This window comes from Protopterus annectens, chromosome 5.part1 (genome assembly GCF_019279795.1).
Source record: "Protopterus annectens isolate FY-2018-M chromosome 5.part1, PAN1.0, whole genome shotgun sequence".
Lineage (NCBI taxonomy): Eukaryota > Metazoa > Chordata > Ceratodontiformes > Protopteridae > Protopterus > Protopterus annectens.
Genome location: NC_056736.1, coordinates 303473192 through 303492772, shown reverse-complemented (window position 1 = coordinate 303492772; position 19581 = coordinate 303473192).

Sequence of the window (19581 nt, the reverse complement as noted above, 5' to 3'; positions counted from 1 at the left end):
CAAAGCATTCATAACACCTATACCCCACCTAGTATCTCTAAGGAAGAGAGTCTTAAATGCCTTCTCCAAGGCCAAAAACACAGCCTGTATGAGAGCAGACAACATCCCAAGCTGTGTTCTACACGAGTTAAAACATGAATTAGCCTCACCATTAAACATGCTTTTCAATCACAGCCTAAGCACTGGCTTCATCCCGGTGAAATGGAAAGCAACTACTGTCATCCCTTTGCACAAAGGGGGTGCATCTGCAGACAGTATAATGAGTGAAGAAGCTATGGACAGTATAATTCAGCCTATTTCAGTTATCAGCACTGCTACTGGAAACAGTAAGATTTAATTCAGATATTGTTGACATCTACCTCCACTGTACATAATAAAATATTCTTACTGTACATAATAAAATATTGTTAACCAAACTACAGTGTATAAATACTTTTATTCTGAAAGATGAAAGAAGATTTGGCAGTCTAATTCCAGTTTCTTCCAGTTATTTCCAGTTCATTTCAGTATTCTACAGTCCTTTCAGTTCTTACACTTATCATAATGGCTACACAAAACATGTTATTTTGGAGCACAAATGGCCTCATAGATATAGACAAAAAGGAAAGAACATTGAATTATATTAAGAAATGCAGAGTGCAAATAGTAATGTTACAGGAGACATACTTGGAAAGAAACAAGCATGTGAATTTGATAAAGACAGGATTTCAGAAGGGATATTCAGAAAGTATGAAGGACAAAGGAAAAGTGGCATACTTACACAAATTGCTAGAGGAGATCCAAAAGTGGCAGAAGAGGAAAAAAAGATAGCAATGGTAGATTTGTGGTAGTAAGGGGCTACTGGAAAGGGAGTATAATTATGATGTCATGTATTTATATTCCACCTAAAACTGCTATAATGGAGTTTAAGAAAATTGTGGGATAAATAATCAACTTCTAGCAGATACATACCTCTCAATCTCTTAGTCCAAGAAATCTTGACAAAGCCTCACAACATGGTGGGACAAAGGCCCAAATATAACGACAGATTTTAAATATTGCTCTTAGAAACTTAGAAAGTTGCTAGAGTAACAGGGTTTGTGTTAACATACATTTTCTGAAGGATTTGAAGTCTGAAACTCAAATGTATATCACTAATTATTTAGTGACTTCAACCCTCAGATCATCCCAGTAATTTTTCAGAAAATACATGTTTTATGAAGCGAAGACCAAAAATATGAGGTAAGAATCTGCACATTCTGTGAAAAGCTGGGCAGTTGAGAGGTATGAGCAAGTAGTTTTACTTATAACTGGGGACTGAAACTTAATCTACAGCATTGAGAATGTATCTGGCAGACCAAGAAGTGGAAAAAAATAACAAAAGATGATAGATTTCTGAAGAAAATTATGAAAATATTTGGTATGGGAGACATGAATTCAGTAGTAGGAACTCAGAGAGTTTATATATTATTCCCCATGATAGAGTAACTGGGCTAAACTAGAAATTATACTTCATAGGAACATGTATATTTAATTGAAAACTTCAGCACACACCTAATAACTATTTCAGATAATGCACCAATAAAAACCGAGATAAAAATGCAGGGTAATGAAGTACAAATGAGATACTGGTGCTTCCCCACCTACCTATTAAAAAAGACAGTAATTTAAGGAGAAGGAAGTGGAAGTCATTAAGGCAGATAGAAATTTCTTCAGAAGTTAAAGCTGGTGAGTGGGATAAAGTGAAAGAGGAGTTTAAAAATAGGGTAGAAATAAAAGAAAAAGAGATATGGTTAAGAAATAACAAGAATTATTTACAGGAAGTGACAAATTTTAAAGTATTGTAGAATAAGATGGATCACACAGAACAAGAAGAGACGCATATACAGAGTGCTAAAAATAAAATAAAGGAATATCTGGATAATAAGCATAAGTTTAGCAATATTTCTTTTAACGTTTTTAACAAAAACAAAAACTTTCAGCATAATGACTTAGGCAGCAGAAAGTAAAAATGGTTATTGCTAAACTTAAGGAGCCTATAACAAGAAAAATAACCAGCGATCTTGTACTATAAAATGCAAATCAAAGTCTAAACCAACTGGATTTGAAGTAATGAATATTGTAACAGAAAAGAACTGGAAGTGGGATCTTTAGAAAAGGGCAAGAGCAGATTACAATGACAAAATGGAAATTGTGGGAACAATACATGCAGAATAATGTTATAGAGGAGGAGTGAGGTTTAATGGAAATCAGGCATTAATCAATTATTGTAATGTCAGATTGATGATAATTGTATAAATGTGAACATATTAACATGGTTTGTTTTCTTTTATATAAATGTATGTATTTTGTATGTCAAGTAATTCTATAAAGTTGTTAAAATACCTTAAAAATACATTGGATGTTCTTTTGTTGTATCTGTCCATCTAGCTAGCTATCTAAATCTCTCTCTCTCTCTTAGCCCTGCTTTGCCTCACTTCCACATCCTGTGCAGCTCACAGCACAGCTGCAGGCCCTCCTTCAATAGTAGTACAGCCAGTACAGCCTTGTATAAGGCAACAACAGATCATAACCGCTATGACAGGATTAAGGACTTGCTCACAGGGGATGCATTTGTAGATGTAAAAAAGGACTGTTTGATCTTGGTGACCATTCCAAACTTCTTATCACAGACAAAGACCTAGGATTCCTTGTCACAGACTACTTATCCAACCATCCTTTCTTTCTCCAGTATACTATTGACACTTCCTGTATCATATATAATCCAGTGATCTTTAAAGCTCTTTGACCCCAGCCTCTTTTCACCTTTCATAAATAGCATTCACCCTGATCTTCCCTCTGTCAAAACCATCTTACACACAGATGTTTTCCTCTTCCTCAAAGAGAATGCACACATACACAAACACACACATACACACACACACATGCACACACACACACACACACACACACACACACACACACACACACACACACACACACACACACACACACACATACTCTCTCTCGTTCTCCAAAGAAATCCCTAGAAATCTGCATTATAATCTCTGCAAGGGGCAGGCTAAAGCCGTAATTTTTGGAACCCCCAAAGATTTACCACAAATTTTTCCTTAACCATATTTGATTGCTGGGGCAACATTTAACCAGAAGATAACTATGGGAACCTGGGCATTCATTTACTGACTTACATTGCTGAAACACTAAGTCACTGTCCAAGGGTCTATATTAGATGAACAAAAGTTCATCTTAGTGAACGCTCACATGAGTGAAAATTGTGGAACTAGAAACCGCAATTGTGAGATCGCGGTATAGTGAAGATGGGAACATTTGCCCTTTCCTCACTGTAGTGTGATCTCAGAGTTGGAATATATATTTAGCGGGGGGTGTTGGGTTGCAGTTTCGAGTTCCTGGATTTTTGCTCATGTGAGCATTCGCTAAGATGAACATTCGTTCATCTAATATAGACCCACTGTCCAAAAGGTACTTACTAGACTTAAATTCTCCTTACACCATAATCTCAGTAGACTATTGCTAAAAATGTCCTGTTACTACTTTGAAATATTTCATGCCTCTTTTCATTCTAGTTAGCACCCATATTTCCACAGTCATTTAAAAATCTCTTTATAAAATTTGTTGCTTTGTAAAATTAGCACGCCATAGGACCCACTGCTGTTTTCTTCTCTCACTCACTAATTCACTTTCCATAACTGAGCAATGCCATGTTCCCATTAATCTCCATTCTTAAAAGTTGATAAATGTAGACTTCAGCTAGCAAGCTATCCACTGCAGTCACAGCCCTCTCCATTTACACTCCATGAGGGCACTCTTACTTTGTAGACCTGACCTCCTTTCACCTTCCGCTTCACTGAAAGGTCATTGTCTAAAATAAGACCTGCTTTATAGAAGTCCATTCCCTTTCATCCTTTGGCTGAGATGTTAAACCAAGGCTCCATCTGCCTGAGGTGTTGGTAGCTCAGGTTGATGTAAAGGATTCCACAACATTTATTGAAAAGAGTAGGGGTACTTTATTAACATTTATGTTCATTTGTACCTTATAAACAATTTAAATTATTTATTTGCACACTATTTTTTTTGCATTCATACTTAAGTCCTTCTGTGTTGATAGCTTGTAAATAATTTTAACTAAAGAGTTCCACTTCTTGTATTCTTTTCCTTTTATATTTACTATATATCCCTCTCTCTCTCTTTCTTCATAACCATCTTCTTATTTCAGCTAATGCATCATGCTCTTCCATTTTCTTGATATAGCACAGATTCTCAAGCCTTTTGTTCACAGCACCCATATTTTCAGAAGCAGTACATTTTTCAATATCACTTTATCATACTTCATGCAAAATCATAATCATAATCATATTTATACCCTGAAATATTCCCAGTCTATAGTCATAGTTAAACTTTTCCCAAAATACATTATTCTTTTTTCAGTCTAAAAATGTATTGTTTCTTCTTCACTACAGTCAACACATTTTCTTTACTCCTTCACAATATATTGCATATTCCCTTCCACTTGTCTAACAACATTCTCCACAAAAAAGAAAATCCTCTGCTTCATAAAATTTTCAGTCTATTTGCTTCTGGCTTTTATTTTACTATTTTCAACTTCTTTTAATTCCTTCCATGGATACACCCCATTTTTTTCTAAGATGGTATTATAACATTATTTTCTTTTCATATCAACCTCACTTTACCTTCCATAATTTAATTTTATTGTCATATTCTTTTTCTTCCATCCAGACTATTTTTCTTTTCTCTGCTTTTTTTCCCCATACATGTTTATATTTTCCATATAGTATTGTGCCTATAATTTCTTTTTTCTTTCTTTTGCTTTTCTCATTACCCAAAATAAATGCATACATGCTAAATGTGCCATTGGATTTTTTTTTTTAATTCAAACCACTTTCTTCTTTTATATTATAAATGATCCCTTTTCTTTACATTTTCTATAAAAAAGGCTTACAGTTTTTTGATTTACGTTCCCTCTCCCCATATCATCAGTACCTTCATTTGTTACTCTTTTGTACTAAGTGATTTTCATCTCCACAGAATAATAGCTAAGAGTTGGCTCCAGTACATAACAAATCATCTTTTGCCATTCACAACTATTATATTTGAAATATATTGAATTCTCCCATCCTTAACATCTATTCTATCCACACTTCCCAACTCCAGTCCATACATTTCTTTCATCACATATTTTTTAACTTCATGTATTTTAATACATAGTGAAACCAAAACAGTTTTAACTTATGCTCATCCATATCTAAAGTCCTAAATTGCACATTAATTTCTTTTTAGTTCTAGTCCCAAGATCTGAAATAACTGGTCTTTACATGGTGCTGATGTACTTCTTTTTTCATTCTCAGTATAATTTTTCCAGAAAATTAAAGCTTTCAAATGTTACTTCACAATAATTTTCAGCTCTCATATGAATTAATGTTCTTATGTTTTTAATGTTGAACCCTAGTGGCAAAATAATACTATCCGTAATGTCATACCTGTTTGTACTGAAATCACTTTTATTTTACTTTCTATTCTTAGCACTGGTCATCTTCTCTATGGATTTTGAGAAGCAGCAGATGTTTATCCCCTATCATTTCATAGGTTAATAGGAGATTATTAGGCTAATGACTTAAAAGCCCTTACAAGCCTAGCCAGTATAACATATTTTAACCCAATATATGGCCCCTACAGGCAAGAGGATGGCATTGATTTGTGTCTATGCCTTGAGTATCTTAAAGACTTCCCCAGTCCATAAGGGACACAGGAATTACCTCAGGTGTGAATTTGTAATTTCCCATCCATTGATCCAAACTACGTTTAAAGAGGGACAGGGAAGGGGTCTGCTTAATGTGAATAAGAAGCCTGTTCCAAAGGAGGGGCAATCTCTGAGATACACAGTCTCTCCAGCATGTTTTGTTTGAGCTGATGACTAAGTTTAAATTCCTAGATCATGTGACTGTTGTGCTGTTTGACTTGCAGATGTGTAGCAGTTCTATCAGATCTGGATTTGTGAGTGCCTTGTAGGTCAGGTCCTTCTTCCATTCTTCCTTGTCTTGCTGCAGCTGCATAACTTCTTCTTTCTTGTAACAAAAACCTGTGTTGTAGAGGTAAGCCCTCTTTCTGCGCTGTGCTGTGCCATTAAAGGTGTTCTGGGCATAAACGGCTGACCGAGAGCTTTTCTGCTTTAAAAGCCCTGAAAACTGGTTACTCCACCAGCCGAGGATGTCTCCATTGTTTTCCCTTCACAAGCTGTTGCTTGTGTTTTAGGTCTCTCAATTTCTTCCACCTGTAATACTCTGTCCACCATGTCATGCCATTGCACTTCCTCTCCTTTCTTTGGGTCTGCCTGGTTCATCAGATCTATCAATACTTGTATCTCCAGTCCTCCATTTTCCATCTCTGTAACAATTATTTCATCTCCTTCTTATTCCTTCAGTAAGTTTCTCCCATTCTTCTCTCCCTCTCTGCTGTACTCTGCTCCATCTTGGAATTCCCACAACAGTAGTAGCAGGCTTCCAGCACCACCTGGCAGTTCCAGAGATGCTTCACTTCCTTTCATTCAAAGAATAGGGAATCTTCCCCAGAGCCATGGCCAAATTTACCCAAGTCAGTATGAATCACGCCTCAGTTCTAACTTAAAAAGAGGGCCATTATCCTAATGGGACTAACCCAGTCAACAAAGTGTAAATAAAATAAATTTGCAACACATCCAATTTGCAGTTCTTTTGAACTGCTTTCCATGACCACCTAACTGATTTAATAAGTTGGTTCAACCATTTCTCTCACAATCCTTCCTAGTTCCCTCTCAAGCCTCATCTCACTTCCTGGATAAAAACAGAACTCGTAACTCCCATCACATTCTTTCTGTTTAATTCAGGGTTCCCATCTTTCCTGCTCCTATTGTTTTATTCAGCTTATAGCTCTTAGTAACATGCAGTTGAAAGTATAGTACTTGTGCATTATTGCAACCAGATTCTGAGCAGGACAAGTGGCTCATTTCCAAGTGATTGCTTCAGCAATCATACTCACCTTATTTTCTGTTCGACACATGGATGGCCAGACATTTGGAGAGGACAAGGTTACCATCCATGTCATTAAAACATAATTTTGGGTTTTGATTGATAAGACGATCATAATTGTCTGTACTGCAAAGGGCTTTATCTGCTTCATGTAGTTGTACTTACGGGAAAATTTCAAAGGTTTTATTGGCTTTCAAAGGCATAAAAAGTAAATGGAGGGTGTCAGAAGGGGAGTATAAAGTGGTGGGTTTCCATTAAAGTAGTGAGCACTGAAGTAAAGAAATAAGATATTACACTTTCAGAGTTTGTATCCTTTAGGAAACACATGCGAAAACAACTCCTGTTATAGTAACAAGTTTGTAAGTGTATTACAGCAGCTTAAGGATACCTTACCGGAATTGACAACAATTATAAATTCTAAACAATTTTTTTTATTCTGCCGCTCTCAGTTGCTGTTTACAACAGGCAGATTTTATTACCTAATGTGGTACATGACCATAACTTTCGTATGGGGTGCTTAACATTTGCTAAGGTCAGATTGCAGAATTCTGACAGTTAATTCACCTAATTATGACAGTTTTCCCTCCTGGTTGCGGTTGTCATACTGCTGAAGTTCAATACTGGAAAACTGTTCGAGAAGTCACTGTGTTGTCTGAGAAGGTTCAGAAACCTCTTGAAATACCTAACATACACCTCCATGGATTTGAATTCTGTCTTGTCCTGCTTGGAATCTGGTTGTGATAATACACAAGTACAATTTTTATTTGCATTTGTTTACTGGGATGATCCAGCTGAGCCAGAAGTGCCCATTTTCAGTGGTGTCCCGGGGAGAAAAGCTCCACATATAAAGACATTTCACATACAATACAGAATTTACATTAATAAAGACATTTAGTACATATTATTGGCAGCTTATACAATTGGTGAAAAAAAAACAGTATATAAGTAATCATTCTCAAAGCAAAGATATTATACAAGCAATACAGAGTATATATGAATCCAAAACACAAACTAGGAATACCAAACCATGACAAGGAAACCACTTGCTGCTTGAAACCACTTGTTTATTGAGTCAAAAACAAAAGGTTTAGCGCTTTCATTCCTCTGGTACGAACTTCATCAGAACAATGTTAAAACACAAAACAACTATATAAATATACTACTACAACCAATGAGAATCAAATTAAAAATCACATGACTGTATAAAAAGAAATCACATGACTGTATAAAAGATTTCCACTAAATAACTTAATTCTTAAGTTTTAAACCTGGTGCAAGTGAGCACCCATCATTTAAAATGGGTGCAGACATGGCATCCAAATGGATTTGCCACTTTAATTCTTGTTGAGTCAAGTGTTCATCAAAGATTTTCCCTTGTGCATCCTTTTTGACCTGTTGAATGACCATAAACCTAAAACTATATGTAGGATTAACACTAATGTGAACAAAGCATTGGTGGTTCTCTCTTTTCTAATGTCCAAATTGCATTCATAAACATGGTCCCTTAATCTACGGGAGGTTTTGCTTATATAAAATGAGGGGCAGTGTTGACACTAAGCTAGGTAAACTACTTGTGAACTAGTGCAGTAGTAACGTCCAACAGTTTTATAGACTTTACTCCTTATACAAAAACTGTCAGCCTCAATAATGTACCTACACTGAGGACAATGCCCACATTTAAAAGTACCCCTCCTTTTCAAGCTACTTCCTACTGTTCTATTTTCAAGTAGTTGTTTAAAAGATCTATCTTTTCTGTAGGTAATGGTGGGTCTCAGACCAAATTTTGCTAACATAGAAGACTCAGAGATAAGAAATGGCCAATTTTGAGTTAACACTGTAGCTATTCTAGGGCTGTCCAAATTATAAGCAGTAATAAATGAATGTTTCATATTTGGCGTGACATTATTATTAACTCTGGGGAAGGGGCTGGATCCCTACTCCTCAGTCTTGACCAAAATAGGCCTGTACACTCCCAGATTTCTTTTGGTAATTACTTCCGACTGTAAATCCAATAACAAACCTAATGGATAACCCCTGTTCAAAAACATTTGAATAGGTTTGTCAGTTTCAGTTTTAAAAGTATCAAATTCGGAAATCATTCTAGCAAGACTGCCTAACTGATCCGTTACCACAAATCTCTTTTGATATTGTGGATGACAGCTAGAAAATGCAAATAGGTGTTTGAAAGGTGGGCTTACAAAATATAATGGAGACATAACAAGCCACATTGTCATTTTTACTCACTAATACATACAAAAAGAAAATCTGATTAGAATCATAATCACAGGTGAATTTCAAAAATTCAACAGTGTTATTAATGCATGTCAAAAATTCATTTAGTTTATTTTCTGTATCTGTCCACAACAAAAATATGTCATCCAAAAATTGACTATATAAAGCCCAACAAGTGTTAAAATTAGTTAAAAATAAAACTGTTTTCCCATTCAGCCATTATTAAGTTAGCAAACATGGGTGCACAGGCTGCACCCATGGCAACCCCGGACACCTGCCTGAAATATTGGCCTTCAAAGAAAAGAAAATTGTACTTGAAAACAATTTCCATTAAAGTAGTCATACCATAAACCCGGCTAGAACTAAATGCACCAGTTTTGTGCAACTGATTCTCAAACCAAATAAGGCCAAAGGAAAGTTTCAAGACTATGAGGGGACCTTCTGGAGTTTCAAAAAGGATGGGCTTATCCAAACCCACCCAGTCTGCCTGTCAATCAGTCTTCAGCAGCCAATCAGGGATGTAACAATCATTGTACATCACCAGAACCTATAAATGCTTCATTTTGGCTACACCTGCCCCTTTAGAGGAAGTGGAACTGAGGAGATCAGCGCAAATTCAGGGCCAGCAACAATGGAATGGCTCAGGATATTCTACCAAACAGACTTATTTTCAACAAGGAGCGAGACCCAAACAGTTTTAGAAATACCAGTCATCTTGCAAACAGCCCCAGTATCAGAAATAAATGGAGAATTTGTACCAGGTACTGAATTAAACTGTGAATTTGCTTCTGTTGCTGAATCTTAAGGGTTTAAGACTATTTTGAACTCCAGCAGTGATTTCAGCATTTATAATTATTCTATGGTGCAAGTTACTACAGCTCATGCAGATTTATTTTCTAAACGACTCACCTTTGTGCCTACTAGAAGGGCAGATATTTCTACCCTTATTATTGACTTTAAGTTGTTTGTACACAAACTGAATTTAGCTATGTGGTTTAATAATACTGATTTACCGTTAAATGTTTCATTGCATTGTTCGAGTTTGTTTAATCCACTTTACAGCCATCTTTTGCCAATTTTGAACGAGTTTTTGAGGTGCATTTTAGGAATGTTTGTAATGACAAGTGTCACGATTACCAAACTAATTTAACTAAACAGGAGAATGTGTTGTTAAATGAACTCACAAAAGATACAAAAATAAGAATTATGAAGCCTGATAAAGGGGGGGGGGGATTGGTAATAATGAATCAAATCGATTATGTTAGTGCTATACATGAAATATTATTGAGTGATTATTATGAGATTTCTTCTATCAATGAAAATAACATTGCATATGGTAAAATTCATGCCTTGTTTGACCTATGGATGGAAGGTTCTATTCTTCAAAATGAATATGAATTTATGTTAAATGGTAAACCTGCGGTAGCTAATATATTTGGCATACCTAAATTACATAAGAATATGAAAAAACCTCCATTTACACCAATTGTGGGTGCCAAAAGTTCTAAAACCTGTTTTATTGCTAAGTTCTTGTATTTAATTACTAAAACACATTTATCCAATGTGAAGCAGATTTGAAAGAACTCTTGGCATTTTTTACAACTTTTAGATGAAACTGAATATAATTCAGATAGTTTTTTTGTGACCATTGATGTGCTCAATTTATACACGTTCATTCCACATACCACTGGCCTTATTTGGTTTGAGAGTCAGTTACCCAAAACTGGTGCATTTAGTTCTAGCCGGGTTTAAGCTACGACTACTTTAATGGAAATTGTTTTAAAGTAACATTTTCTTTTCTTTGAAGGCTAATATTTCAGGCAGGTGTCTGGGGTTGCCATGGGTACAGCCTGTGCACCTATGTTTGCTAACTTAGTAATGGCTGAATGGGAAGACAGTTTTATTTTTAACAGTAATTTTAACACTTGTTGGGCTTTATATACTCGAATTTTGGATGACATATTTTTGTTGTTGGCAGATACAGAAGAAAAACTAAATTAATTTTTGACATATATTAATAACTGTTGAATTTTTGAAATTCACCTATAATTATGATTTTAATCAGATTTCCTTTTTGGACATCTTAGTGAGTAAAAATGACAGTGCGGCTTGTTATGTCTCCACTATTTTAAATAAGCCCGCCTTCTTAAACACCTGTTTGCATTACTCTAGTCATCATCCACAGCATGAAAAGAGATCTGTGGTTAAGGGTAAATTAGTCAGACTTGCTAGAATGATTTCCGAATTTGATACTTTTAAAACTGAAACTGACAAGCTTATTCAAATGTTTTTGAACAGGGGTTATCCATTAGGTTTGTTATTGGATTTACAATCAGAAGTAATTATCAAAAGAAATCTGGGAGTGTACAGGCCTATTTTGGTCAGGATCCAAGGGTCTAGCCCCTTCCCCAGAGTTAATAATAATGTCAAGCCAATTATGAGACATTCATTTATTACTACCTATAATTTGGACAGCCCTAGAATAGCTACAGTGTTACCTCAAAACTGGCCATTTCTTATTTCTGATTCTTCTCTGAGACCCACCATTACCTACAGAAAAGATAGATCTTTTAAACAACTACTTGAAAACAGAACAGTAGGATATGGCTTGAAAAGGAGGGGTACTTTTAAATGTGGTACATTATTGAGGCTGACAGTTTTTGTATAAGGAGTAAAGTCTATAAAACTGCTGGACATTACTACTGCACTAGTTCACAAGTGGTTTACCTAGCTCAGTGTCAACACTGCCCCACATTTTATATAGGCAAAACCTCCCGTAGATTAAGGGACCGTGTTTATGAGCACAATTTGGACATTAGAAAAGACAGAACCACCAATGCTTTGTTCAGACACATTAGTGTTAATCCTACACATACTTTTGGGTTTATGGTTATTCAACAGGTCAAAAGGGATGCACAAGGGAAAATCATTGATGAACACTTGACTCAACAATAATTAAAGTGGCAAATCCGTTTGGGTGCCATATCTGCAGCCGGTTTAAATGATGGGTGCTCACTTGCACCAGTTTTAAAACTTAAGAATTATGTTATTTAGTGGCAGTCTTTTATACAGTTATATGATTCTCTTTTTATACAGTCATGTGATTTTTAATTTGATTCTCATTGGTTGTAGTAGTATATTTAAATAGTTGTTTTGTGTTTTAACATTGTTCTCATGAAGCTCCTACCAGGGGAATGAAAATGCTAAACCTTGTGTTTTTGATTCAGTAAATGAGTGGTTTCACGCAGCAAGTGGTTTTCTTGTCATGGTTTAATACAGAGTATATACATGAGAACATTCCATATGAGTAGTTTTCAGCTAGCAGAATTTATATATAGGACACTTCATACAGTGGGTGCAAAGCAGATATAGGAATTAGTTAGAGACTAGGTATTTAAACTTTTCACATATTTAGGAGGTGTAATAGCTGAGCTATAGGTTGTATGAGTCCTATTGCAGGAATCAGCAAAGTTGGTGGATATTGTTGCAGATATAAGTGGTGGTATGATATTAAGGTAAGCTGTGACAGTACCTGAATGTCTCGCCTGGTTCAATGGTAGGTCTATAAAGGTTAGGAAGAGAAGGAAGTAGGCAGGAGGGATCAATGGTAGGACAATGAGGGTTAGTAGAAGAGAGAAGTGGACAGGATGGAGGGGCAAAGTAAGTAAAAATACAGGTGGATGTGAAAGGAGGATGCCAGAGTAGTAGAGTGGGGGTGAGGATAGTTGTGATGGTCGAAGTTAGGTTATATGAGATGTGATGTGATGTGCAGAGCTAAGATGAAAAGAGGTGTTGCTATAGAGATGACTTGAAGAGGGTTACTGAGCGGGTGGATCTAAGTTTTGTGGGGAGGGAGTTCCAAAGAATTGCGATGGTAAAGGAGTAAAGCATCTGGCCAGCCGAAAGTTTGGATTTTTCTACATTTATGAGTAGTTGGTTGTTGGATCAGAGTGGTCTGTTAGTATGGTATAAAGTAAGTATAGAAGATAGAGCATGCCACATGGATGGATTATGAAGTTGTAGTTAGTTGTATAAAGGTGAGATAGTTGGGGAGTTCAAGCCATTTTAGGTTCCGTAATGATAAGCAGTGGTGGGATGAATAGGCGGCATTAATTACAAACTTAATTTTGTTGTAGCATGAGTCTAATGTGGATTTTAGAGAGGACTGAATGGTGGTGAGGGGGGGGGCACCATATAAAAGAACGGGTAATAGAAAAGAAGAGGCAAGGGAAAGTTGGGTTGATGCACTGAGTAAATGTTTGTGTCAGTAGATAGTGCCAAGCTTTTGATGTGTCTTTTTGACATTGGACTAGATGTGCAGGTTGAATGTGAGGTTTTCGTCTGTGATGACACCTAGGAGTTTTGTGCTAGCTACAATGTCGATGGTGGGTACCATTTAGAAATTGAATGGTAAGGTTCTCTTTTTGTAGAGGCGTGGACTTTTAGGGGGTAAAGATTACTAGTTTTGTTGGGGTTCAGGACAAGATGATTATTAGACATGCAAATTTTGGTGGAGGTGGGGGCATTTTGGGTGAGTTGGTGCAGTTCTGAGAAGGTGTTTGTATTACAGATGATAGTGGAGTCATCTGCGTACTGGATGACTGAGCCTTGAGAGAGTGTGGTGTGGAAGTTATTGATAAATATGCTAAACAGAAGTGGGCCTAAAATGGAGCCTTGAGGGATACCAGTGGTGGTATTTAGGAAAGGGTAGTAAGAGTTCTTCCATTTAGTTGATTCTTGCATGTTAGTGAGGCAATTAGTGAACCAGTCTAGAGTTTGAGTTGAGGTACCTATGTTAGAGAGTTTTATTAGAAGGAGAGAGTGGGATATAGTATCGAAAGCTTTAGAAAGATCAAGAAATAGTGAAGATAGGATTTTACCAGCATCACGGGCTCAGTTGATAGTGTTCATGAAGGATATGAGGGCAGTGGTGTTACTACGTCCCGGCCTAAATCCGTGTTGGGTGGGGGAGAGGATGTGGTTATGAGTCAGATGGTGAAGATGTTGAGAATTAATACATTTTTCCAGAATCTTAGAGATGGGTGATAGTATAACAATGGGGCAGAAGTTGGTGGTGTCTATGTTGGGTCCCCCCCTTGTGTAGAGGGAGGATATAAGCTTTTTTTCCAGAAGAAGGGCACATAGGATTCTTGGATAGATCTGTTGAGAAGTATGCTGGTAGGCTGAGTGATTGAGTTGGCTGAGATTTGCAGTTTCTTGGTGGGTATATTGTCAGGGGCATTTGTGCATGGTTTGAGTTTTAGAAGCAATTATTTAGAAGCATATATATATATATATATATATGTATATATATATATATATATATATATATATATATATATATATATATATATATATCATATACAACATTTCATCATTATCCTCCTGTTCTTTTTGTCTTTGCCTGTGCCCTGATCATGGCTGAAAAGGGTTTTGTGAATTTGTGACCAGCTCACCTACCATTTATGAAGTGGATAATAAAACAAATACATCATGCATGTAAAACGTCATACTGAACACTGCTTAAGTCAAATAGCAGTCTGTTAAACAACTTACATTTATGTACTGGTTAGACAAAAATACAAAAAAATAAAAATTAAAAAAAGAAGCATTTTTGCAGGAAGAATATTTTTTCTCAGTATAAGCATCCAAAGGTTTACAGACAGACTGATCCTGCCTAAAATCTGCAAAGCAGCTGTTACCCTTATGGCATCTGCACATATTGTTCCAGATTTTGTCAAGATATTTTCCCCTATTAATACTTCAAAACATTATGAAATTAGACACTTTTTTACTTGCTATACTACCTGGATAATTTATTTAGCAGCATGTGGATGTGGAGCATTTTATATAGGACAGGCTTCCTGTTCTTTCAAACAATGTATTGTACTACATGTAAGTTTACATGTAAGTGATATTCATTGTCAAATCATTTCCCTTTTGGGAAAACTGGAAAAGTGTTTGTGACTGGACTGGAATGAAAATACTCTGTTTTGAGTGAAAAGGAAAGACAATGAATTGTATAGTTGGGTGCTCTATTTCACTGATGTTTCAATAAACATTTCTAGCTTAACTGTTTGTTAAAAACTATTGTGACAGTTTTGACATGAAGGCTGATATTTATAGTCCAGGGCTTTACACATGCCTCGCGGTTATCTGCGAGTAGCACTAATAGACGTATATGTAAATGAGGTCAGTACAGGTCATTTGGGATGAATGATCATAAGCAAAGCTCTTTTTAAAAGGACACTCCATTTATGGTTAAAGTATATAAAATTCAGCATTGGAAACTTTTAAATTAGTACAAAAAAGCTTAAGGGTTTGTATTACTTTCTTTGTTTTCGAGTGTAGCATGCAAGCATGGCCAAGCACAGTCTCACTTAGGAAGTATAAGGCAAGAGGTGGACTCTGCAGCCTTTATAACTGAAAATTGTTTTTTTAAATAAAGGGCTTTATAATGTTTCATACAGGGGTGTCCTTATGAGGACACCCCTGTATGGTTTTATTAAAGAAAAGAAAGGGGGAAAATAGGAAAGACTGTAAAAGCAGAGACAAACAAAGGGGGAACACATAAAAACATCAATAAGGTTTTTGCTAGAGGAGATGGGAGGGGGGGGGTCATCATGTTTATGTCAGTGATAGACACCCCATTTTTTAAGTATTTTTTATAGAATAGTGTGAGTGAGCAGTAGGTAAGAGGGTAATGGACAAAGGATAAGGAAATAATGGCTGAGGAAGAGATGATGCAGGGGTTCCTAATCCACAGAGCCTGAACCACTTCCACTGGCAGATGGCAGTGCAGTGAAGGACCCTTATGTTAAGGGCTTAGCGGCCTGTGATGGTATGGTGGTTGGCACCAACTGGGAGAGTGTGTCTTCAACACAGTTAGGAGAGGCTTCAATTGGCTGAATTAGTCTGTCCACTACCTCCTCCAGTATGTCCTCTACCATGTTCCAAAGTCCCTTTTCACTGAGGCTTTCCAGGCTGCCATGTGCCATGGTGCTTGCAGGATTGGTGCCACCAATCTGATCCTACAAGTATATCCCCAGATGAGCAGAGGGTGAGCACTCCCTAACCTGGCAGGTATATGTCTGGACCACTCCTGAGGGATATGAATCTGTAAAAAAGGTAAAATAAATGGGAGAGAAACAAAATAATACAGCAGAAAGAAAAGCATTATTAAAATAATAAAAACAGAGAAAAAAAGTGGGGGGGGTAGAGAAACAAAAGAGAAAGCACACAATAAATCCTCCCATCATGTTACATGCCATTTAATTTCTTAAAACAATTTTACATTTCTAATTAAATCTTTATTGAATTAAAACTTGTGCACTGGAAGTGCTTATGCATACAATGGAATACTCAATTGGGAAGTGCTTGTGTACTTGGGAAGAAGGATATGAGCAGAGCTTATGCATACATCAGATGAATTCATATGGGAAGCGTTTGTGAGTACTTAGAAGGGCAACGTATTCCTCTGGGGACCTGTACATGTTTCTGTGTTTGATATTCAGTACAACCACCATTTATAAATATTACAGTTAATCACTTAAATACAAAATAATGCAGTTTGTATTGACATATCTGTTACATTTGCTTGCATTAATGTAATGATTTCACTGCAGTTCTTTGAGGTACAATGCTCTAAAAAATTTCCTTACAACCAGATAGACTACTGCAGATATACTCTCAAAAATCTCTCAGTCCTGTTTACAGCAATGTAATGATTTCACTACATTTGGTTACGGTAAGGGGTGTACACTTTTTATACACATTAAAAATAATTTGACAGGATACTGCACTTTATGTACTGACATATATATCAATCTTTGTTTCGGTAATATAATAAATATCCACTACTGACTCAGTTATGATTTACATAATATAATATAATATAGTATAATCTAATATAATATACAATGAAATCAGTTAAATATTGTATGGAACTGTAGTCATAACTTACTAGCGGATTCAACAAGCCTAGCTACTGTTCTTTCATGTTATCTTGTGTTATATCTTATCTCTTCCTGAGCTGTAAAGAAAAGATATGACTATTCTTGTTTACCTGCATTTCAAATTACTATACACACACACACACACACACACACACACACACACACACACATATATATATATATATATATATATATATATATATATATATATATATACACATACCTCCCAACTGTATCATATTACTTGGTTTTTACAGAGTTTTGGGGTCCAAATAAAGGGGTGCCATGATTCCCGAGTGGCACCCCTTCATTTCCAATTTTTTTTCTTTTTTTTTTTTAATTTTCAAAAATCTGCGCTGTGTGAGCTGATGTCATCATGTGCGCGATGACATCAGCTCTATCAGGGCTACTAGCCTGTTGGAATTGAGCTCAAGGAGCTCACGTCATTCACACATTTCCGGCTGCTTAAATGTGAGTGGGATTAATTTGAATGGCAGCACTCTTTTATAATGGATTATTTTCATTGGGGAACATGGATTATCGGCGAATGGCAGTTCAGCTAGAAAGAAGGAAGACTCAGCAGGTAAGGAGTGTGTGTGTGTGTGTGTGTGTGTGTGTGTGTGTGTGTGTGTGTGTGTGTGTGTGTGTGTGTGTGCATGTGTGCGTGTGCGTGTGTGTGTGTGTGTGTGTGTGTGTGTGTGTGTGTGTGTGCGTGTGTGTGCGTATGTGTGCGTGTGTGTGCGTGTGTGTGTCTGTGTGTGTGTACTTCACCACCGGATTAATGATCTGGATAAAGGTAACCGGAATGAAAAGATAGTCTTACATTTAATATTTTTTCACTCTCTACCTGACCCCGCATGGCCAAGTAAAAGTCTGTCAGTTAAGCTACAACAATGTATGTTGAAATAATATGCACTGCAGCATCTTTTTATATTTAGCAGCTTCAGTTTCATTTCCTTTTCTTTTTTATGTAAAGTGCCAACAAGTAGAGGCCAGAATATCAGTTAATAGTTATCAGCAATTTTTAAAGAAGCGATGGAAAAGAAATACTAGGTTAATGGAAACTAAAATAATTTTGTGTTAGAAACCACAGCATCCCTAAAATGTTCTGCTTTGGGGGTTTGTGCACTAACATCTCTCATGTGGACACAAAGGGCTTCTAGCATGCTTATAAACATGATTGTGGGTGGTTTCTCCTTAGATATTTTGCATTTTTTGGTTATTCTTCATAGGTTCATAGGTTCATAGGTAGGTACTAGGCTATCGGCCCTGGGGCCTATACAAGCCCAGCCAAAAAGGTTCCCTGGCTTTTGCCACCCAAGAAAATTATTTTCCTGTGCCACTGTCGAGCAGAGACACAGAGGTGATCCCCAGGGTGAATTTCCTATTTCCCAACCAATCATTAAGATTTTTCTTGAAGAGTGCTAATGAGGAGCTTTGTTTGATATAGATAGGTAGTTTATTCCAGAGTATGGGAAGTCTCTGGGACAGGAATCTATTCCTCCGGCATGTTCTGTTTATTGTGGTGACAAGGTTTAGGTCCCTAGAGCATGTAGCTCAGAGGGATTGGGATTTCTTTAAGTGGAGCATGTCCAACAGTTCTGGGTTTGACATAGCTTTGTATGTTAGGCAGAGATCACCTCTGAGTAGGCGATATGTGATGGAGTAAAGCTGGAGTTTTTTGAGACGTTCTGCGTATGGCATCTGTTTGAGGCTGGTAATCCTCTTTGTGAGGTATTTCTGCGGTCTTTCCAGTTGTTTGGAATGTCTTGTGAGGTACATACCAAAAGGGGTGTTGTACTCTATAATGGGTCTAATGAGTGATGAGAAGAGGGGAACAATGAACTCTTTTTTTCTGGATGAGAAACCTTTTGTGATGAGGTGTGCCAAGTAGAAGGATTTCCTGACTACTGTGGCGATGTGATTATCAAAGGAGAGACTACTGTCCACCTGTGTCCTAAGGTCACTTATCACACTTTCGGTGTTAAGTATACTACCACCTATGTTGTAGTTCATGGGTACAGAGTTTTTACCAAAGGGGATGACAATGCACTTTTTGGCATTGAGCTTGAGGCCATGGCTTTGACACCAGGCATCTGTCTCAGTGAGGCCCTTTTGTAGGATGTCCACATCGTTAGGAATTTCGATTATGGCTCCTAGTTTGCAGTCATCTGCAAACTTCATTAGCCAAAGACCTTCTGTGTTAGCCTATACTTCAGAGAAATATATATCAAACAGGAGAGGACCAAGGACTGAACCCTGTGGTACTCCATTTGTCACTGATCTGAAGTTGGATTTGGAGTCTACTACTTTCACAGTGTGGGTTCTGTCAGTGAGCCAGTTGGCAACTCATCTTGTGACATAGGGATTTATAC